Genomic DNA, 25,573 nt, shown 5'->3' on the forward strand with positions numbered 1-25,573 from the left:
GAAATTTTACTGTAGTAATAATGTTCTGGAATTTTAATTTAAATTATAATGTAGTTTTGCCTATAACTGAATTGTGAGCAACGTTGCTATTTATAATTTATTATTGCTTAAAGTTGCATACGGTAAAACATGCTGTGTTTAAATTATGTACAGTATTTTTTTATGGTTAGATTTCATAAAGTCTCCTAAACCAAACCTGAGTAAATTTCTTCTCTCTTTACTTGCTATTACTTTCAGGTCTATAAAGATATAAAGAAAATTATACTTAATCGAATTTTATATATTTTAGGTATTTTGAAAGCAATTAGTTCATCATAATACCTCAATTAAGATATAAATTATGCATTTATAAGACTGAGACTGCCAAATAAAAATTAAGATGCTTTGCAAATAATGAATTTGATTAAATGTTTTTTAAATTTTCTCAAAACTACAAAAAAGTTTTTGATCAATACCAAAGATTATAATTGAAATATCTTTCCATCTCAGATATTAAAGTTACAATAATTCCAAAATTATGGGCATGCATTCTCTCTCCATAAGTGAAAGTTGTACAATGCCTCAACTCTCAGTTGTCTCTTAAACAATTCCACTCAGAAATCTTCTTCAGCTGCTGATAACATATTCCTCATTAAGATTCCTACTTCTCATAAACATTTCTCCACAGAAGACATAAAAATGGCCAATAGGAATATACAAAGATGGTCAAGATCACTAATCATCAGAAATATGCAATGAAAACCGCAAGGAGATATCAATTCACACCTGCTAGGATGGCTATTATCAAACAAACAACAACAAAAAAAAAACAAGTACAGGGAACACTGGAAAAACGGGAACCCTTATGCACTGTTGGTGGGAAATGTAACAGCTCTGGAAGCAGTATGGCGGTTCCACCCAGAATTACAAAAAGAACTACCATTGCTTGGAGCAATCCCATTTTCAGGTATTATCCAAAATAAATTTTGGTTTTTGGTATTTCAAAATAACTGAAATCAGGATCTCAAAGAAGTATTTGTATTCCCATGTTCACTGCAGCACTATTCACAATAGCCAAGATATGGAATCAACCTAAGTGTCCATCAATAGATGAAAGAATAAGGAAAATGTAGTGCATTTACATACTCTAGAATATTATTCAGCTTCTAAAAAGAAGGGAATCCTGGCATATGGATGGGGAAAAAGGGGAATCCTGCCAGCATAGATAAACCTGGAAAACACTGTGCTACGTGAAATAGGCCAGTCACAGAAATGCAAATACTGCATAAATTCTACTTATATGAAGTATCTAAAATAGTTTCATTCATAAAGGCAAAAAGGGAATGATAGTGGTCAGGGGCTTGGGAGAGGGAAAAATGGGAAGTTGCTGTCCAACTGGTATAAAGTTTCAGTTAAGCAAGATAATAATTCTTAAAATTCATGTAAGAGAAAATATTATCAAAATAGAATGCCTCACTCAACCTGCTTTATGAGTGTTCACTCACATGGATCATTATATATAAAAAGTGTCATGGTAACTAAATAATTTCTACAATTTCATTAACATGTACTCCATTCCCCTTGCTGCATGTCTCTATTACAGCTGTTCCTGCAAGGTACTGTCATCCACCATTCATTCATCCATGTACTTCATTATACTTCAAAAGACTGAACTATTTCTTCTGTGGCACTTGGCATGAGCAAATACATAATATATTAATAAATAAAAATAAATATAGGAAAATTGAGCTCACAAATGTGCTATTTCTGTATGAAAAGGAAAAATATTTTTAACTATTTTCAGAAATAAGTTAGAGGCTAGAAAGTAATCTTATGGTATCTCAATAATTTAAAAGTCATCACCAAATCCTGTGGTTTGGCCAAAATAAATGCAGAAGTAGAAAGAAAGAGAGCCATAAATTGCTTCAGGTCAGAAATGCAAGCTGAAAACATAGAGTACATAATACAAGAAATTCTTAATTCTCCAGATTTCTATGTATCAAAAAGCTCCTGATTTCAGTGTGGAAATGAGGGTTTTAACTACATACCTAAATCACCTGTTTGGAAAATAGGTAAGTATAGTAGATATATAATATATAAGAATACATATGAGAATAAGGTATTATAAAGCAGCATAACCACCCACATTTCACCATCTTTTCATCATTAAGCTAAAAAATATTTTTAAAAAACCACATGACCTCTCAGTCATAATAGAACTAATGAAACTACAAAGATCCAATCTTACTCAGAGAACTTGTACGATTTTTAAAAACAGCACCATTAAAACAGCTCTCTCAGAGTACTCTCCTATAAGCTCTTAAAAGTTATTTTGAAAATTGTCAATACAGCTGGGGTTCTTTTCCACCCAGTGGCAGGTTACAAAGGAATATTAAAGATGTTTCAAAAACTGATATAATTCAAGAAAAATAATGTAAACAATATGACTGCAATTATGACATATTACAATGAAATACATGGCAGCTAGAAATAAATAGGAGCCCACAGAATGATGCTTAGAAATGCATTTACATGATTACTGAGTTTTCTCCAGTAGAAAAGCAACTATCCCTTCTTGCTCCTAATTGGTACAAAAATTATTTCAGGGCCCACAAATTCCAAAAGCATTATAAAGTTTGAAGAATATAAAGTAAATGGCAATTATAAAAAGTAAGGGTTTATATTTTACAAGCCCCAACACAGCAAGGCTTAGAATTAGTTATAAAAACGAGAGGTGTGTTACGCCTTAGAGTAGGTAACAGCTGGATACTGTGTAGAATAAATGCTCATGCCCGTGGGTGGGATGTTCATAATGCTGAAGGGCAAGAGAGAGATGTATAGCTTGGGAAGTGATGTGGATAATTACTTGTCATTAAACAGCAGAGTAATTGCTGCAGCAAATTCCCATGTAACTATTCCACATGAAACTTCAGCGTGCCCTTGGACTTACTAAACATACATAGTTTTCTCAGATAATCTTTGCAAAAAGACAGCAGTCAATGATGTACCACACTTAAAAAGATCATTATTTTATTATTTAGTCTCACAAAAAAACATTGGGACTCTAACCATTAATAATAGAAAGAAAAAAAAGCCATTGATCTTTACATTAGTAAGACCTTGGTAAGATGTCAGAATCTACTTTTTCCCAACCTGCTCAGACTAGGTGTCTCATAAAGCCTGCAATAATTTAAAAGATCTTCTCATCTTTTGAAAAGCTTTCATGTACAATCATGTTATTCAGTATTTAAATTCATAATAAGCCAAGATAGGAAACATTTAAGTTGCTGCAGGATGTTGAGTGCTATTAAGAATGCATTAATAGAGAGGATTCTAGGCAGCTGAAGCTGTGGCAGAGAAATTTGAAAGAAGTACCAAAATATCCTGAAAATAAACAGAAACAGGAAGAGGAAAAAGAAGAGAAGGAGAAGAATTAAAACTACACATCCTATCTCAACATAACTAGAAAACAAGGAAACTCCAAACTTCAAAGTACTTGTAAATATAAATATAAACATCAAGACCTAACTACCTCTTTCATGCGCTCCTGCCAGTAGCCTTCATGGAGACCAACAGCAGTTCAGGAGAAACTACACAGACGAGAGCAGAGCGGAGTTAAGGACAGGTTGAACCATGATTTAAAACCACTGCTAGAAACAGAAACTCAGCCCTCGGCCCTATATATACTGAAAAATGAACAGTTAGAACACTGACAACAGAGAGGAGACTTGAAAAGGCACATGGGACATGACAAGCCACCTTGTAAAGGTGTCACTTTGGAGAGAAAAGACAGCTAAAACAACAGGAGAGTTTCTTTGGAAACCACACATTAGAGAAAAAGGGGACAACATTTTGAATTACATAAAACAAAAGAAAATTTAAAAATTGAAAGGCATATGCCATTTGAAAACCATGCCATCCAGTAAAGAAACAATACTTTGCTTACAGTAACAGGAGAGGGTGCTCTTGAACTAGAAATGTTAAGCCATCCCAACATACAGATAAACAAAAACCTAGCATAAAAAGAAAATTGAAAATAAGGACCCAAACAACTAAGGCGATAAAAAATTCCACCCTCTCACACAAACAAATGGCAAGACACTGGCAAGACAGTGGCAAGACAGTGGCAAGACAGAAGAAAACCACAACACTCAAAACTAATAAATATCCATAAATTCTGCAATTAGGTAGATTTAAAAAACAATCTTGAAATAAGAATTAAAAACTAAGTAGAGAAATGAATGACCAGAAAATTTTAAAAGGAAAAAATAAAATACCAGTTGATTGAACACAAAAAGAAAAGAGAAGAAAAATACAAAATCACATCAGAAATGGAAAGTAAATTACAAGATGCCCAAGGAAAAACAGATTTGAAAAAAAATGCAATAAGAGATACTGGAAAAATAGCAGAAAATCAACTAAATGAATAAAATGAAATAGAGAAAAAAGTAAAAAGGGTCAAAGAGAAAGTGGTTGAAATGGAAGACAGGAAAAAGAAGATACAATTTATATATAAATGGAATTTCTGAAGAAGACTTTTTAAAATAAAATATGACTAATAATGAAATTCTAACCAAGAAAGTATTCAAACACAAATGACCAGAACTTATACACTGAAAGGGCCCACTAACCATGGTTGGCGGGGCGGGGGGGGGGAACTTGTAACAATCAACTCAGAGACATATTTTAGTAAAAGTAGTAGACAAGATAAAGGAAAAATCCTCAGGGAATCCAGGCAAATGAATTCAAACAACATACACAAGTAAAAGAATTAGACTGGCAACAGATTTATCAAAAATAAGATTCATATCCAACATGAGGTTAGTATACAAAATGTACATAAAGCTCAAACAACTCAATAGCAAGAAAACCAAAAATCCAATTTAAAAATGGTCAAGATATCTGAATAAAAATTTCTCAAAGGAAGACATACAAATGTACAGCAGACATATGAAAAAATGTTCAACATCGCTAATCATTAGAGAAATGCAAATTAAAAACCACAATAAGATATCATCTTACACTTATCAGAATCGCTATTATCAAAAAGACAAAAGTTAACAAATATTGACAAGGATGTGGAGAAAAGGGAATCCTTGTATACTGTTGGTGTGAATATATATTAGTATATCGATTATGAAAAACTGTATGGAAGTTCCTCAAAAAACTAAAAATAGAATTAGCATATGATCCAGCAATCCCACTTCTGGGTGTTTACCTAAAAGATTTGAAATCAGTTGGTTGAAGAAACGTCTGCATTCCATGTTTACTGCAGCACTATTCACCATAGCTAAGTTATGGAATCAACCTAAGTGCCCATCAATGGATGAATGGATAAAGAAAATGTGGTAAATATACACAGTGAAATTCTATTCAGCCTTTAAAAAGAAGGATTCTGTCATTTGTAGCAGCATGTGTGAAAATGGAGAACATTATGCTAAGTGAAATAAATAAGGCAAACAAAGACAAATATCACATGTTCTCACTTATATGTGAAATCTACAATAATCTAAATCACAGAAGCAGAGAGTAGGATGGTGGTTAAAGAAGCTCGGGCAGTAAGGAAAGGGGAAATGATAATCAAAGGGTATAAAATCTCAGGAGAAATATGCTTTTTTTAGTTCTATTGCACAGCATGATGATTATAGTCAATAATAGAGTACTGTACATCTTAAAATTGCTAAGAGAGTAACGTTCAAATGTTCTCACCACAAAAAAAGGTATTTGAGGTGATGAATATGTTGTTAATTAATTTGATTTAATTATTCCACATTGTATACATGGATCATATATCACTTTATACTCCACAAATTTATACAATTATAAATTATCAATTTACAATTTTTAAAAAGATTCAAAGCAAGATACCAATGGGGCAGCATTTTCATAAGGCTCCAGGAAATAAAGGGAAATCCAAGGATTTGTATATAGCCAAGCTGCCTTCAAGTATCAAAGCTATAAAAAAAGTTTTTAATATGCAAGAATTCAACGAATTCTGTATCCATGAGTTCTTAAAGAATCTATTAGAAGGTGACCTTAACCCAACTTGTTATTAACTGGGAAAGTTAAGCAAAAAAACTAATAGTATACATATATATATTTATTTGTAGGTACAAGACACATGGGAAAATACATTATGTGCTATATGCTATATATTATGTGCTATTTTCTCAAAGTAGAAATAATGTCGCAAAAACAATAAGACAAAAAGGCTGTTTTATAGGCAGGAGGTAGGAACTAAAGAATATCAATAACAGCCGAATAAGCTGATGTTAAAAGGTCATAATGTTTAAATGGGGAATAAGGACGTTAGTAAAGAAATAAGTACAAACATGACATCTAGACTAAAATGAAACCTTCCTAGAAAAAAAACTTCAAAAACGAAGAGTAAAAAAAGGTTACTAGAGAAAGAAGCCAAGCAAATATAATATAGCATGCATGATAATTATAATATGACAAAATTAAAATCAAAACATCAGTCTTTTCAATAATTGTGCAGGCACTTAACCTACCAACGGAAAGAAAATCATACAAAATCAAATGCAAGCCAAAAAGCATTAAATGTAACAAAGAAGGACACATTTTAACGCTAAAGCCAAAATCACAATAAAGACATATTAAATATAAATATCTATGTACCAAGTAATATAGTACCTTTTTGTAAAACAAAAACTATAAGAGATGCCAGAAGTCACAAAACAAACACTAATAATAGGAGATTTTAACATACTACTTAGAACAAGGCAGATCAATAAACATGTAAAATGAAAAGTTAAAAACACCTACAATATAACTAATAAGGTAGATTTTATGAATATATGTCAAACTTTACACCCTAAAAATAAACTTTTCTCTCAAATACATATGGAGCATCACAAAAACTGATCATATATTAGGTGATAAGGAAAACATCAGTATGTTCTATAAAATAGTAATGCTACAAGAAATATTTTCTAACCAAAATTAAAATAAAACTAGAAATTATTTAAGCACTTTTTAAAAAAGGCTCCTTGCAATGGTTAATATTGTCAACTTGATTGGATTAAATGAAATCTGTCTACTACTCCACAATGGAGGTAAGGGATATCTGGAATACAGGAGATCCCTTAGGGTGTCTCTTAGTATTACCATGCCCTCTGACTAAGGTCAATGGGAAACTACAACAGCCCAATCCAGTCAGGACTACAAATAGCCCAGACCCTTCAGGAATGAAGGTTTGTGTCACTCCACCAGGAAAAAAACAAGACCTGCTGAGGTGCTTGCTGAAGGCAAAGGGAATACAGAATGGGTAGTAGAAGAAGGTAGTCATCAATACCAGCAAGTGACCAGTTGCACAAACGAGGACTGTAATTGTAATGAGTATTTCCTCCTTATTTTGTTAAGAACATGTTTGTTCATGTACATATTTGTACAAGAAAATATCTTCATTTTATTTCCTTTTTCCTTTAAATGTGACATAAGATTCATTGACTTGCTATCAGCATTTAAGTGTTGTTAACCTTACGTAATAGCATTTGGTTTGGGGATTGGTGCATTCCTGGTTGTACGAAGGATAGTTTTATTATGTTAGGCATAATTATGATCTTATTATTGTCTTTATTTGAAGACTATTTATGATTTCAGGAAATGTATATGGGTTCAAGTTGACAAGGGGTCGACTTGTGATGGTAAATATTGAGTGTCAGTAATATTGATTGGATTGAAGGATGCAAAGCTCCCTAGGTGTGTCTGTGAGGGTGCTACCAAAGGAGATTAACATTTGAGTCAGTGGACTGGGAAAGACAGACCCACCCTCAATCTGGGTGGGCACCATCTAATTAATCAGCTGACAGTGTAGCCAGAATAAAAGCAGGCAGAACATGAAAAGACTACACTGACATAGTCTCCCAGCCTACATCTTTCTCCCGTGCTGAGTCCTTCCTGCCCTTGAACATTGGACTCCAAGTTCTTCACCTTTGTGACTTGGACTGGCTTCCTTGCTCCGCAGCTTGCAGATGGCCTATTGTGGGACCTCACCTTGTGATCATATGAGTCAATACACCTTAATAAACTCCCCTTCATATACACATCTAACTTATTAGTTCTCTCCCTCTAGAAAACCCTGACTGATACACTCTTCAACCTGTATATCTTCTTTTAGAAAAAAACCTTTTCTTAAACAACTCTTAGGTGAAGGGGTAAATACAAGCTAAAAGTAGAAAATATATTTTAAAAAATTATAAGCACACTACATATCAAAATATTTTTATTGATGTAAAATATACATAGGTAATTTATCATCTATACCATTTTTAAGTGTACAATTTGGTGGTAATAAATATATATATATATTTTATATATATATATATATATATATATATATTTCCCCCCTTCATCTCCTCCTCCCCTCTTCCACTTCCCAGTCTCTGGTAACTACAAATCTACTCTCTGTCTTCTTGACATTCACTTTTTTAGCTCCCATATGAATGAGAACATGTTATATTTGTCTTTCTGTGCTTGGCTTATTTCACTTAACAAAACGGCTTTCTGTTTCATCCATGTTGCTGTACATGATAGGATTTCATTCTTTTTTATGGCTGAACAGTATTCCACTGGGTATATAGACCACATTTTCTTTATGCATGCATCATTTGATTGGCACTTAGGTTGATCAAGTATTTTTAAAGCAATGATCAGAAAAAAATTCATAGCCTTAACATTTCTATCAATGAAATTTTAAAAATAAAAAAGAATTAAATTCCCAGCTCATAAAGGCATTCAGGGTAATAAACTAATTTGTATAACATGGCATTTCATACATGCATGACTAAAGAAACAGTGCCCAGGTATGCTCTAGGTTCTCATCCTTTTTTCAACTTGGTCCTGGCAGTGCAAAAGACTTCTAGGGAATTTAGCTCCCTAGAGATTGATGGCACTGATTGCCCAAGTATGTAAGATAATACCATACTACTAACTTTATTGTTTTTTAAACCTTCACTTGTATTTCTTCCATTTCCCTCACTTTTCCTATCATCTCTCAGTACACAGAAAAAAACAGAAGAGCAAGGTTGATTTGGGGTAATATCAGTCAGGTACGATGGAATTCAGAAATTTGAGACACATCTCTTCTTTCTTGAGGCATATCACTCTTATACTGTTAATCATCCCACAGAGAGCTCTAACAAGAAGATTTCATTGGTCTTTGACCCTGTAGCAGGAGCAGTTTATAGGCCAAGTCCCATAAGCTCAGCTGAGATTCACACTTAGTGATGCTCTTCTGGAATCTAAACCTTAACATTGGCATAAGAAGCAGAGGAGACAGAAAAAGAGACCTAAAAAAACTTTTCTTTATAGAAAAGATACAAACTAGAGCTAGGTTTCAGCCTCCCTCACCTTCTCTTTGGAACAGATCTTATATATTTAAAACCATATTTGATGAAATGGATGCATCCCTTTAAATAGTAACAGATATGAGGATGACTACCAAATATCTCTGTTATTATAAGCCTGGAGAGTCCCAAAAAAGTCAGCCAGACAACATGAAATGTAAAATGTCTAAAGAGTGGAAATATAACAAAGCTAAATGGCAAATGGACAGGTAGGAAATATCTACAGCACAAAGATGAAAGGTTAATATTATATAGAACAACTCAAAATAAAAATAGGTAAAAGTTATCAACATGAAATTTACAGGTGAAATAAACATGAGAACATGAAGAGATCTCCAAGATCACTAATAACTTAAGAAATACGAGAAAGTTTATTGAAATGCTGTTTATAGCAGCAATAAGTAGAAACAGCCTAAATGTCCATCAGTAAGAAAATTACTAAAAAGACTAGGAAATACACATACCAAAGAACACAACAGGACAGTTTAAAAGAATGAGTTTGAGCTATATAAACAAAATGGAAAGTTCTCTTACATTTATTGTGACATGATGACATTTATTGTAAATCGTTTAAAGGTGTGTAATATGCACAAATTTGATCCTTCTTATAAAACAGCAGGAAAGTATATATTTCTACATGTATGTATACAATTTCATGGAAATACACAGGAATAAAGTTATCTGGGATGATATACATCAAAGGAATAATAATTACCTATGGGGTAGGAATTGCTATTGGCTAAAAAGGGTAAAGACGTTCTTGTACTTTGTACATCAATAGATACTTACTTGATGTTTAAATTGTTTTGTCAAAAAAATGGTTTCAAGTATACTTAATTTCATCTTAAGTTTTTGTTGTTGTTTGTTTTGAGACGGGATCTCACTGTGTCACCCAAGCTGGAGTGCAGAGGCACAATGTTGGCTCACTGCAGCCTCAACCTCCCAGGAAGAAATCCTCCTGCCTCAGCCCCCCAGGGAGCTGAGACTACAGGTGTGTGCTACCAGGCCCGGCTAATTTTTTTTTTTTAAGTTTTTTGTAGAGACAGGGTCCCACTATGTTGCCCAGGCTGGCCTTCAACTCCTAAGCTCAAGCAACCCACCCACCTCAGCCTCCCAAAGTGCTGGGATTACAGGTGTGAGCCACCACACCAGGCCTTATTTTAAAGTGAATGAGAGATAAAGAAGTAAAAATATTATGTGTTTAAAGTGTCTTAGATACTTTTAGTTATGATGACACTTCTCAACCTAACTTGTAGTCTCAACCATATTTTTATATGTTTTATCTATCTTTGATTTGGGGTGGATCTCTCAATACTGTCTTTCAGCTTAAAAATTATCTCTAACAGTAAATTTTCTAGAGTTTATCTTGTCTACACTAGTGTTTTAATTTCAATTACATTTTTCAATTCCACAATTTCTAATAAGTTCTTTTTCATATTCATGCATTCATGTTTCATTCTGCCTATTTTGTTATATAATTTCTTGCTCTTTCTCATTGAAAGTTCTCTCTTCAATTATCTTCATAATAAAGCATACTCATTTTACAGTATTGATCTGATCTTTCTGCTAAATTAATTTTACCCAAAATGAATTCATGTTTACATTATTGATTAATCAAGTTGCCTTTCTCAGAAGTAGACCTTTTTTTTTTTTTTTTTTTTTAGAATTTTGGTACTCAGTCTTATTTATACTGAATAAGGTAAAGTGGCTTAACAGAAACTAGTCTTGATAAGGTAAACCAAATAAGTGAAAATAGTGCCAAACACAGGTTCATAAGCATCATATATATTTAATGTCAATTTTAATGTCAACTCCAACTTTAAATTTTAGTCAAGTTAATGAAAAGCAAGCCCACATTGTTATTATTTAAGTCTGAATATTCAGCCTTCAGAAATTCTGCAATACTTTCTTGGTTCAGTAAGATTTCTATATTAGGATGAAAAATCTATCTAATGCAACAAACATCCACAGCTGTCAGCTAAATGAAATGTCTGGGTTTTCTTTTTTAAAAAAAGCAGAGAATTATAAAAAGTAATACATTAAATAGTTTATTTTAACTTAGAAACATAAATAGATATTGATTTGCCTGTCTTTTAAAGTTATTTGAAGATATAAAAATTATTTAAGAATAGCCAATAATAGAAATTATGCTATACTCACCCCCTATTAATTACTTTTTTTCTATCTTCCATGGCTCCTAGCACATGTTTTGCAGTATCTAACTGAAGGTATTAATTAAATTATTCGGATGGAAGGATGGACGGATGGATGGATGGATGGATGGATGGATGGATGGATGGATGGATGAACTGGACCAATGAATGGGCAGATGGATGGACAGTTGAATGGGCAGGTAGGCTGACAAATAAATGAATCAACCATTCAGCAAGATGAACCAAGTCTGACCTCAAATTAGTTAAACCTAGAGTGTCTTAGTTACCCAAGGTGAACAAAAAAACTAAGTACCTTACATTCAGGAGTAGATTTTCCTTCTTTTTCATCAACATTAGCAGAAGCAAAACCAGCAACAGCATTAACAAACATTCACTAAAAATCTGTCATGTGAAGGCCTCTATGAGGTTTACCAGAGATACAAAGAAATAAAAAGGACTGCCTCTGCACATAATCCAGTTGGAGAGTTAAAACACACATAAAAGCATAGATTACGATTCAGGGCAACTTGTGCTAGGTGGCAAGTAGGTGAGACAGAGAAGAGAGTGAGACAAAGGAAAAAGGCAAGGGCAGAAGCACAGCGAAAGCACTTCATGGAGGAGGCAGGACCTCAACTATGGTAGAGAAGAGAAAGTTCTGCAATCAAATTCACAGTGGCAGAGATGATAACTGTAGGGCAAAGATGAGATCAGTTTAACAGAGGAGAGGGTTTGTAGGAAAGATGTGTAGAAGTTATGTGTGATTAAAGAATAGAAGCAAACTGTGAAGGAAAGAAATGCTACTGCTATATTTTTTCTCCTTAGCACGTTCCCCCCCCCTTCTTTTTGCTATGAATCTCAATATTTTAGATAAGAATATAAAACTAAAGTTCAACCATCTACCCCCACCCCTGTCATTCTAGTTACAGTAAATTGTTATTTGCATAAATGGGGACTAGGTATTCTCAATAATAAACTACATTGGTGAAAAGAATTAACGGATATGCCATAAATCAAACAATCATACATAATAAGTACACTTAATAGTAAAAGTTTATGAAAAATAAATTGCTTTACCTACTTGGGAGTTAGTTTAGGATCTTATAGCACACATGAAGGAAATAAAAATTATTGATCCTTATCTAGCATCATTTAGCCAGACACTGTAGTATATGCCTCGGATTATCATTTCACTAACACTTACTATATACTCTGTGAGGTATTATTGTCTTGTGAATAAAGAAATCTAGGTTTGTAATTTTTATCCATTAATGAGAAAGAACTAGCAATAGAAAGAATTAGCAGGAATTCCACATTCTTGTCGCTTTACCCCAATATTGCATGCATGTGCACGTGCTTAAGAAAGATTTGCAGTTGGCAACAAGCTTCACCAAAAATAAATTCTGTCAATACAACTATTTATCCTGAGTCTCAAGAATACTGTCCCAGGAGTCAATAACTACCTTTTTTCTTGATCCCAGTACGCTACAAGTGAGCTCCTCTGGATTTTACTTGTACAAATGATTCTTCCTTCAAACTAAATTACTGTAAAAACACTTACCACAAAGGAAATTGCTAACAAAATCATTATCTACCTCAGTACAAACTAATGTTATTACTTTCAGGAAACAGAAACAACTGAATTATATAACAGAAATATTAGTTTAAAAGGTCACTGGATGTCAGAATGTATCATTTTGCAGAAGTCTCTTGAGACTATTCATCAGAAATTATAATGCTTAGAACACCAACTTCAATGCCATGATTCAGCAGATCTCTCTCCTCCCTCGTTCATTTAGCACCAGTCATGAAGCTAAGTAAAGGGAAGACAGTTATTCTCTCTAAAAAGAGAGAATATTTCTCTCTGAAATAATTATCTCCACTTGCAATTAAGAAGAATTTAAAAAAAAAGAGAGGCCCATGTAAATTGTTCTGTATTAATATACACCTAATACCCTACATAAATATATAGAACATATACCTTGACATTAGCTCTAGGAAGAACCAGCTTAGCCCTACACCGCATTTTACAGATGAAGCAACTAAGACACAGTGAAGTAAAGAGTTTAACCAATCAAAATTGCAGAAATAGTGACTGAAAAAACTGGAAGTAAGGAGGAGTAATTAAACAAACTATATCACTCCTCTCAACTAGATAAAAACTATTCAGTACAATTGAACATGAAACAAAGATACAAAAGCTAGTAATGTTTTCAGTCCTCTATCTCATTTAAAGACTTCAACTCAACTTTTTATTCTGTACCTATACTTGCATAGTAAAAGAATTTTGGTGAAAATTGAGTAGTTAGCCTTCTGTAATATATCAAAATACCTTCCAAACACCATACTGAAAGGAACTGAGGCTAAAATAGCATTCAAAAGCCATATCAAATAAGGATGCTATGTTCCAAAACACATGGTTTAAGAACTGCACATAGCCCCCCAGAGTGCTAGTTGGGTTTCTCAGGCAATTATAGTTGTCAAACAAATATCAATTCTTTGTAGATCACTGATACTACCATTCTATATACAGAATACTCTAGAAACAATTCACTGTAACATATTAAACATAATCAAAAAACTCTAGTACATGTGGAAAAAATAGAAAAAAAAGTTATTGGGTGTCAAATGAACTGAAATCTGAAAGTTCCTTTCTCCTGACTTCCAGTTTTGCAGCATACACAGTGCAAAAAGAATCATTACTATTGGGCAACAAATATATCTATAGTAATTCAATATGATCCCTGAATATTTGAAATTTTTTGTTCTGTTACAGACTTCTTTGTACTTCAAAGAGATGACAGCCTGATAATACATCCATTCGACTTTTTCCTATGTCAAAGGAAAAGCTGGGATAAACAGAAAAATATAAAAGATATTATTCTAGTTGTTCTTAAAAAACAAAGTAATTATACCCTATTTAGATTCTTTAAGAATTAAGACTGTGTATGTTTTCAGCCAATATGATCCCTATTTCCTCAAAACACATCTCTAATGTCCACCATATTTTCAAATATAGAACATAATAGAACCACTCTGGAGAATTCTTTAGCTGTAACTCCTAGGGCAGAACATGTACATATCCTAGGTCCCAGGAAGTCCACTCCTAGATTTATACCAAAGAGAAATTCACAAATGTACAGGAAAGTTCAAGCATTTATAGTAGCCAAAAACTGGAAACAACCCAAATGTCTATTAACAAGAGGATGGAAACATAAATCGTAGAACAGTCTTACAAAGGAATACTACACAGCAAAACAACATTGAACTCTGTTATAAACAGCAGGAATGAACCTCACCTGCACAATGGTCAGTGAAAGAAATCAGGCACAAAAGAGTACTTACTGTAAGTACGCTTTTGATTAATACACACTTCTGGCAAATCTAACCTATGGAGACAAAAGTCATCTGGGTAAAGACAGGAAGGTCACATGAGGGAGGAAATGTTCTTTATCGATATTGATCAGTGTGATAATTACATGGACCAATACTCTGGAAAAGTTCATCAAGCTGTACTTTCAAGATGTGTGCACATTTCTGTTTGCATGATATACTTCAATTTTTAATTTTCACTGAAAATATTAAGTATATGTTAGAATTTTTCAAAGATTACATTCTGCAGCAATGAATTCAGCAGAGCAATATTGAGAATAATTGGATTCTAGTAATAATTCTTCTAGTTATCAGCTGTGTAATCAATCTCTAATATAACTTAACCTCTCAGTGATAATTCGGGTAGCCAATACATCACACAGAAAAGTTCTCAAGATATTAAATCAATTTTATTCATTTAACAAATATTTACTGTGAGCCACTGTTCTAGGCACCTGTCTCTTGCATTCTAATGGAGGGAAATAGAAAATACTCAGCAAACATAATGAATGAATATATGAATAAATGATGTAAACTGCAATCAATGTTTAAAAAAACACAGTTACATACATATGAATTTGTATGTGTATATATACACCAAATGAGACTTTCAATCCAGTCTTAACACACCTAAACACATATAAATACAGAAAGCAAACTGGCTTGAAATAACTATTTCATTACGATCTAAAGTAAAACCATTCCCATGGTAAATGCTCCTGCATAAATCTTTATAAATAATTAGCCTTGATAACATATAAAATATTTAAACATATCCTTGAAACCACAGACGATAGAGCTAGAACCAAAAAGGCAGATTTTTCAAAGGAAGAAATTAGTTCAATATTGCTATGGTTTGAACATGTCTTCCAAAAAGCAAGTTTTAGAAACTTAATCCCAATGCAACAGGGTTGAAAGGTGAGGCCTAATGGGAGGTATTTAGGTCATGCAGGCTCCACCTTTATGTGCAGATTCATACTAATTACAAAAGAGTTTGAGGCTGTGTGTTTGATCTCTCACCCTCTTTTGACTTCTTTTTGCTCTTCCACCACAAGATGAAACAGCAAGATGGCCCTCACCAGATGCCAGCTGCTCAATCTTAGACTTCCCAGACTCTAGAACCATGAGCCAATAAATTTCTATTCATTATAAATTATCCAGTCTCAGGTAGGCTGTTATAGCAGCACAAAACAGGCCAAGACAGGTATTTAAGAAAGAAGTTTAAGTAACCAAAATATTTTAAAAGACAATATTAAAAGAGAGATTTGATACTGGATTGTAGAGGAGAAGTAACTTTTGTATTTGGGAGGAAGGTTAGCTTTGACTTACAGAAAATTTCCAGAACTTAAATTTGTCAATTGGGAGTTTTCGATATATACTAAAATATTATATTTTTATAAAATCTTTTTTGCATATATACAAAATACAAAGACTAAAGGCTGGCCGGGCATGGTGGCTCACGCCTGTAATCCCAGCATCTTGGGAAGCCAAGGTGGGTGGATCAAGAGGTCAGGAGATCGAGACCATCCTGGCCAACATGGTGAAACCCCGTCTCTACTAAAAATACAAAAATTAGCTGGGCGTGGTGGCACGTGCCTGTAATCCCAGCTACTCAGGAGGCTGAGGTAGGAGAATCCCTTGAACCAAGGAGTTGGAGGTTGCAGTGAGCCGAGATCTCCACTGCACTCCAATCTGGTGACAGAGTGAGACTCCGTCTCAAAAAAAAAAGAATAAAGGTCATACACAATCTTACACTGATAATAAACTGACATTTGAATTTCTCTGTATTATTTTATTGATCTTAAAAATGCTACTATAATTATGCAAATATAATTATATATAATTTTCTGTTCGTTTTTCACCAAGCATTGTCTAGAAGTATTTTAAATATGTCAACTTTCACTGTAATTCTAGCTAGATTAAAATTTTTGTAGTAGTAAGTATTCACTATTTCAAAGATACACGAATCTCTAAAAAGTTATAAGATTTCTTTTAAATTTAACACCCTTCTAACATAAAAGTTATGCAAAACCCCAGCAAACTACCAAAACAAACCATGTATATGCTAAACTCAAATTGCCTAAAAATTTAAATAACAGAATAAAGTAGCAATAAGATTCAGTGAGGACCTGTTTGTACCACTCCTTGGTAGTTTCAAATAGTCTCATTGATTAAACCTAACCAAGCTGAAAATCCTTGCAACTACCTATTATACATACTAGACTTTTGCAGAATATTATCAACAAATATTTATTGAGTGGTTGTATCCCTTTCCAATCTATTATTCACACTACAATTACAAGGGTCTTTGTTAAATGTTAATTGTATCAAGTCATGCCTCTTCTAAAAATCATAAATGGCCCCCTGTCTACCACAACATTATATCTAAGTTCTTAAAATGGCTCTTGGAGTATTATAACATGCCCTGCTCACTTCTGTGACTTTTCCTTCCTCTAGTCTCTCTGAACTAAACTCTTCAACTATAGGGATCCAACTTCAACTCCTCTGTCTGAGCTTTTCAGATTCTGGCTCTAATCACAAGCTATCACCTCTGCCTACCACACTATATCCTGTCCTTTCTAACTTCTACTCAGCCTTCACTATTCAGCTGAGACATGACATTCACCCAGAAACCTTTCCTGGCTCCCTGCGCACCCAGTGCTTCGCTCCTTCAGCAACCACATAGTGCGTAATGTCCCGTCTTCTCCACTATCAGCAAGAGAGGGACCATTTCTCTGTGTCCCTGTTCTATATACAATAGCACTTAGTGAACTCAATATCTTTTTGATACATGAGTGAATGATATCGATGCCAGCCCCATGCTGAGTCCTTGAGACATAACATAGAATAAAAATGTATTTCCTGCACAGAGAATTTGATGGTCTAGGTGTTCATTTAAATTTGAAAAGGCAGGGTGAAAGGGAAGGTAACCTTGTGATCACCATAACCTCTTCAAGCTTTATTTTCCTCTTCCGTAAAGTGAGGAACCTTCACCACCTCATTCTGTGGTACAACCATCATTTACTGATCAAAACAGAAATCTGATCGTGGTCATTGTTTCTTCTCTCTCCCTGAAATGCTATTTCCCATACAACCCAAAAAGTCTCGGTATGAACCTGCAAAGGGATATTTTCAATCTGACCACTTATCTCCATTTTTTCTATACTCACAGTAATCCACTTCCCCTCTCTTAGACCTCTAAATGCATTATTTCCATTCCTTCCCCATCCAATTTATTTTAATATAGAGCTGTCAAACTATAAATAGAAGTCACTTTACTTAAAATCTCTCTCAATGACTTCCTACCATCCTATTAATGATCTGATTTCTAGTGACCTCTCCAAACGTAACTCCACCAGCTTTATCCTAGTAAAGCTCCAGCCACACGGCCTCCTCCAGATCTTGCAACATGCCAAGTTTTTTCCACCTCAGAACCTTTATACATGCTGTTCATTCTGGCTAGCACATTCTTCCCTTCACTTTGTGTATGGCTGCTTCCTTTTCTTCCTTCAGTTTCAATGTAATACCTCTTGAAATAGACTTTCCTTGGACACCATATCTAAACTGAACTCTCAATCTGTATTCCTGTTTTTCTCTATTACCCATTTACTGATCTTTCCTTCTTTGTTCTTCAGCATATTCCCAATAGATAGAGCCATGTCTGGCATACAGTAGAAAGACTAAAAATGATTTAGGAAGGAAGCAAAAAGGCAGGGAAGCTGTCTATAGGTGTAATATATGCAGACTATTTTGATGTGAACACAAGGTTCTTATTTTCTCTAAATTTCACCTTCAACAGCCTAACACCCATCAGTAGAGATGGATAAATGCCTTCTGTTTTGAACACTACCGTTCATACATAAGTTACCTGAGATTAAGTCATGTATTAACATGTATCAATACAGCTGAGTTTTTAAAAGTAGATCGCTGTTACCTTCGGAAGGACAAACAGGAGAATGGAGGAAAAGAAAATAAAACACTGGAGAATTTTAATAAGAGAGAACAAGTTGACAAAGTTCTGAAAATGAAGTGGCACCTAAAGGCACCAGGAAGAGGCCACAGTGATAAAGCTCTGGAGGAGAATATGAGGCAAAACAACATGTAAGTCCCAGAAACCCAGGGACTCAACTCGGGTATAACAGTAGTAAAACTGACTGGGCAGAGGTAGTAGTAAAGATAAACCCTGATTAACTCACATACAGTTTTCCTTAGAGTTTTATTGAACAGATTTATTGAGAGTGAAAACTGGAAATTTCATATAGTATCACATAAAACATTATCCACATTTTAAGATTCAATAAATTCTTTTATCACTCCTGGGCAAGTCTAATATTACTAAATGTGTAATATTACTAATTTGAGGTCAAGTAAAAATTCCAAGTAGACAGACTTTTACATCAAACTATTTTAGTTGTGCTTCATTAGAAAGCTCAACATGATCAGGTTCATTTCCTCTTGGTCACCTGAGGCACAATTTGCTACCCACCACTCTGCAATAAGCAGCTGTTTGCAATAAGCCCTATGTTGCACACATTGGACTGTCTCCTGGGGTTTACAAGATGTTGATTCCTAAAGGCCAGATTTAACACTTTGGGGAAATATAAAAGACAGCATGCAAATACAGAAGAGGAAATAACGCATGGCATTTGATTATTTGAGGACTGCAACATATTACAGGAATTGGTTACCACAGAAACTGTGATTTGTAAATCGTCCAGGTGGAATATGCTTGAAAATAACATGATGTGCAAAAACTGAGTTGACTCATAGAACATCAGAGGAGGCTAGTGCCATGGAGATTATCTAGTGGGATTCTGGCTAGTGGCTAACAAGTCTAGCTCTGTATTCAAAGCACTAATGTCCCATTTGACAATCCTGACTGGTGAACATCAGGCCTCCACCAAAACAGCTGCTATACTGTCCAGGTCATTTTAAGATAGCTCTGTTCCAGAATTCTTTATATTGAGTGAAAAATCTACCTAAACTCTTTAATATACACCCATTTGGCTATGCTCCTTAGAGCCAAGAGAATAAACTGAATTCATCTTCCACATCTCCACAAATACCTGGAAGCAGCTATTGCATACCCACTTGCCTCAGTTTTCTTGTCTTCAGATTAAATAGCTATAGCTTATTCAATTTCAACCATTACTGCAAGACATGGTATTGGGTTATTTCAATTACCTAACCACTCTCTTCTAAATATGTTGTCATTGCTGTATTTCAATGATCAAAGACAAATACACTAAGTCAATAATAAGAACCATCACATGTAGTAAGTGCTTTGTATGTCTTATTTCAGTAAAGCCTAATATGGAAGACATTATAATCACCAACTTATAAATGAAGATACTGAGGATTACAGAAATAGAAATACTTGCTAGAGGCTGTATTGGGAGTAACAGTCAGGAAATGAACCCATGTTGACTCCACTATGCCCTAACCCTTGTCCTGGGCTATTTCAGGAGAGACCTAAGCAGAGCAGAGGAGAGAAGGGGGTAAGAGACACTACTGAGCATCCGTTAGATCCAGAATCTGTTATTCAGTATGTAAGCTGACTCATATATTCAAACTATCTATGCAATCAACATACCAACTACGTTTTTCTCCAAGTAGTTTGGATGGAGCCTTCCAAATGATCCAGGAAAAAGTGTGAACTTACCTCAGACCTATAGGCCCACTGAGTTTTATACTTTCACTATGGTATTTTAAAAGATCCCTCTGAATATGTACATGGACAGATAAACAGAAAGCCACACTGCAGACTGAGAGCTTATAGCTCTGAGGTGAGCCAAGACAAGAAGCTGACTAGATTACAGGTGTGTAGATGGAACAATATTTATGAATTCAAGAGAGATTTTTAAAAGCAGAACTGACAGTACTTGGTGATGCTTTAGATTTGTAAGCTGTGGTATAGTAGTGACTTAGAATGTGGCTCTGGTCAGACTCTGGGCTTTAAATTCCAGCTACACCACTTTAATTTGTGTGAATGAAGCTATACTTTGGTTTCTGTAACTGTGACATAGGCACAAGAGCACCTAACTCATAGAGATGCTGGCAAAACTAACTGTGATAATAGATAGCAGAGAGTTTAACAAGTCTCTGTCTCATAAGAAATGTTCACTAATCACTAATGTGACTGATAAGGAGAAGAAGGAAGAAAAAGAAGAGAGGTGAGAAAAGGCAGTCTAGAACAACCGCCAAGTCTCTGCTTAGGTGAATGAATAAACTCAGAGAGGGCACAGAGGCAGAAAGGCTGGCTTGACGAAGAAGAGTTTTGTTCTGAGTGTGATGGGCTTGAGGTAGTGACAGGCATACAGATAGCAATAGATTGAAGAATATGGAGTGTCAGCAGGGTAGTCTAGCCTTTTAAAGAAGCTTGGTCAAGAAGGAAAGCAGAGAGGATGTAAGGGCCAGAGGAGGGAAGTGACTTATTTTTATGGGTACACAAGCAAGTTAGAGTTTGAAAGAGAAATGCCAGAAGACAGGGAGGGGTTGAAGGTAAAAACGATTAAGAAGTGGATGAAACCAGTCTCCAAGGGACAAGGTCAGGAATTAAACTCATGTTTTACTCCAAAGCCCCTACCCTAACTCCTGACCTGACTACTTCAGCAGAAACCAAACCACAGCAGAAGAGAGAATGGACAACAAGAGAAACAGGCTCAGAGCACAAGAATAAGCTTCAAGCAGGACTAAGAGGCACAGCAGGAAAGAGGGAAGGATGGCTACAGAGAGGAAGCCTCTCTCCAGTGTTCATATTTCCCAGTCACCTGAGATCAGCACCAAGGAGGTTGGGGAGTAGGGGGTCAGGCTTGAGTATGATTATCAGATTTAGAATATTTGAAAAAAATAGGAGAGACAGGGACAAAGAAAAGGCATTCATGCAATGAGCTTCTACTCATCGTTCAAGGCTGAATTACATTGTGTGTCATCTGTGACATATTTCCCCACCTTTCCTCTGTCATAAATGAAATTTATCTCTCACAGAAAATTTTATTTTAAAAAGTTCTATCAAGACTGGATTAAGAAAATGTGGCACATATACACCATGGAATACTATGCAGCCATAAAAAAAAGGATGAGTTCATGTCCTTTGTAGGGACATGGATGAAGCCGGAAACCATCATTCTGAGCAAACTATCTCAAGGACAGAAAACCAAATACCGCATGTTCTCACTCATGGATGGGAATTGAACAATGAGAACACTTGGACACAGGGTGGGGAACATCACACACCGGGGCCTGTCGTGGGGTGGGGGAAGGGGGGAGGGATAGCATTAGGAGATATACCTAATGTAAATGACGAGTTGATGGGTGCAGCACACCAACATGGTACATGTATACATATGTAACAAACCTGCACATTGTGCACATGTACCCTAGAACTTAAAGTATAATAAAAAAAAGTTATATCAAAGTATTTATGAAGATGAAATACTTCTAAGTGCTTATATAAAATCTTTATATGAAAAGATTTTATCTTCATAAATACGTCTCTCCAACTAGATCACATTTTGTTTAATGCTAAATTCTCAGCCACTTCCTAAAACACAGTAGGTGTTCATGTTTTCTTAAAAAGACTGAGCCAGTTTTCGGTCCATCTAACTATACTCTAATACACTTCCTTCTCCATTTCAGTATGTTAGAAACCAAATGATGCAGTTTTTGAGAATAACAAATAAAGAAAACTTGCAAAATTGTCCTAATAGCAACAGTTAACATGAGTCTGCCCTACGAATAAGATCATTGCTTCAAAAGGTTTTTAAAATATCCCCCATGGCATTATTAGTATCATTTATAGAACTAGACTTGTGTGATAGTCTTTAGAAACTGTTAAGATAGCATTAAAATATGTCTCATAGGTCCCTCGATGCTCTCCTGGTAGAAAATGAACCTGTGCCATTTACATATTAGCTGACTGTGACATCCAAGGGTTCTGGTATCTGAAAGCAATGAATATGACTTCTTCTATCCTTCTTATGTGTATCTCATAAACTCCTAAGGACTTTCCTAGAAAGATTTTAGACTAGCAAAGAAATATTTTCTTCATCAAAAATCCTTTCAAGTATTTATTTCCTTCCCAAGTAGACTGAGTTCTGTGTGTACTGGTTAATACTTTATAAGCTTGAGCTTGCATGCGGAACACATCAGAGGCTGTTTTATTTCCAGATATAGTTTTCCTGCAATTTTAATTGTTTGCCATGAGGAAAAAAATGATTTCAGAGCTCAAACTACATTACCTATGAGGAGCCTCCCAGAGCTCTAATTAACAGAATCAGAACATAGGATTGCTACTGCAATTCTATTTTTCTCTAAAATATTGGCAAAACAACAAACTAAATAAAATTATGGCTAATGTTAATAACAATAAATTATTTAACAAATATGAAGGAGCACCTATGTTGAGCAGCTGCTATGTTAGGCATTGGGATGGTAACCAAAATGTATGAAACATTGTTTCCACTCCCCCAAGAATTTTACAGGCAAGTGGGATGCAATATACCTCACTATGGAAATAAAAATGAGACAGCAAAAAATAGTTTTAAAATTTTGAGCAAAGTTTAACTAAATGCAACCCAGTTAATTTACATCAGGTGCCTTTCTCTTTAAATTTCAAATGATAAAAGTCAGCTTCTCCCTCTAAACTTTAATAAGGCAAATAAATATTTCCTGGCTTTCATGAAGCCCTAGGAGCCTTAACTATGCAACAGTTCATTCACTAAGAATGTCTGTAGAGGAAGAATGGTAGTCAAGTGGTACCAGCAAGGGGAGTAGAATGAAGTCCCTGCTTTGAAGAGAGACAAGAGCTGGATGAAACAGCCACTGAAAGAAAGGAAAGGAAGGGGAGGCCAAAGAAAATACATGGCTTCTCTTAGTAGGGCCAAATCATGAGGCCCAATCCAGACTTCTACCTTGACTTCCTCTCCTATTGTCTCTCAGGAGCCCTCTCCCTGTTCTAGTCAAAATAAATGTCTCTTCTCTGATGTAGAATAAGAGTCCCCGACCCACACCCAATATCATGGCTCTCATCTACTGCATGTGAGCTCATTACTTTATTTATCAAAACAAAGATGTTCCTTTTTTTTTTTTTTTCTTTTGAGACGGAGTTTAGCTCTTATTGCCTAGACTGGAGTGCAGTGGCGCGATCTCGGCTCACTGCAACCTCCATCTTCTGCTTTCAAGGGATTCTCCTGCCTCACCCTCCCAAGTAGCTGGGATTACAGGTGCATGCCACCATGCCAGGCTAATTTTTGTATTTTTAGTACAGAGGGGGTTTCACCATGTTGGCCAGGTGGGTCTCGAACACCTGACCTCGTGATCCACCTGCCTCACCCTCCCAAAGTGCTGGGATTATAGGCGTGAGCCACCACACCTGGCCCAGATGTTCCCTTCTTAAAAGGAATCCTGATGTTAACTATTAAAATAATAAACCATATTACATATCATCAAGCTTGCATATATATATATATATAGTTGGACTTATCTTTATTTTTTAAATATTAGTGTATATTATTATAAATTGTTAGGCTATGAACTCATTGAACAGGGCCATCTTAGTGTCCCCAGATCCTAAAGAAGTACACAGTAGGTGTTCAACACACTGTAATGTTACAATCTTCCTTTCTCAGATAGGGGGGTCTAGGAGTATACTAATTATCTGCATTTTATGTGATCATTCTGCATAAATAATCATAGCCACAATAGCAGTTTTTATCTGAAGTCACGTATTGATTAGGAGAAGATTTCAGGTGACCTCACCATAGAATATCAACTTTTCACTTCCTTTCTATAGAGTATTTTATACTACAGGAAAACAGATTCTAACACCTCTTCCAAAAATAATCCGTAACATTTAATAGTTTATTCATAGTCACCATGATGACTTTGACCTCTCGTCTTTTATATCTATTTTTAATTGTGTTAGAGGCCACATTACCCAAATTTCCTTACAGAGTTTCCACTTGGACCAAAACCGTGAATACTGTAATTGTTGGGGATGAAGAATTAGATGAAAAAAAGACCATGCAGTTTCAATCACTGCATTTAGTATTATTAGGGTAGACGGCCAACTATTACACTGTAAGAGATGGAAGTACAATGCAAATTCATGAGGAAATCATAATGTTAAAATTTTCAACAACAGGCTGGTATTTTGATGTGAAAGTAAAAAGCTTACTTAATACATTTTTTGCTCAATTCACTATTGCGTGTACACCGGGAAAAATATCTTGCATTCTATACCAACCCATTAAATCAAAATGAATGACAGGGGCATTTTTATTTTATTTATTTTATCTTTTTTTTTTTTTCTTTTGAGACAGAGTCTTGCTCTGTCACCAAGGATGGAGCGCAGTGGTGCAATCTCTGCTCACCTCAACCTCCGCTCCGCCTCCTGGGTTCAAGCGATTCTCCTGCCTCAGCCTCTCGAGTAGCTGGGATTACAGACGCACGCCACCACGCCCAGCTAATTTTTGTATTTTTAGTACAGACGGGGTTTCACCATGTTGGCCAGGCTGGTCTTGAACTCCTGACCTCGTGATCTGCCCACCTCAGCCTCTCAAAGTTCTGGGATTACAGGTGTGAGCAACCGCACCCAGCCCATCTTTTTTACTTACACTGCACTATGTAACTCCCAATTCCTGATGATAGCCAACTACAGGAGCAATTCATCACCAACATCATTTTATCATCAAGTTCTTTCAT

At 35.2% G+C, this 25,573-nt stretch overlaps 1 protein-coding gene across 8 annotated transcripts in view; it reads right to left on the minus strand.

Annotated features, from left to right (window-relative positions):
* Window positions 1-25,573, minus strand: part of IMMP2L (inner mitochondrial membrane peptidase subunit 2) — a 917,762-nt gene that overhangs the window by 673,128 nt on the left and 219,061 nt on the right. The window lies entirely within an intron of this gene.

Source organism: Pongo abelii, chromosome 6, assembly GCF_028885655.2.
Source record: "Pongo abelii isolate AG06213 chromosome 6, NHGRI_mPonAbe1-v2.0_pri, whole genome shotgun sequence".
Lineage (NCBI taxonomy): Eukaryota > Metazoa > Chordata > Mammalia > Primates > Hominidae > Pongo > Pongo abelii.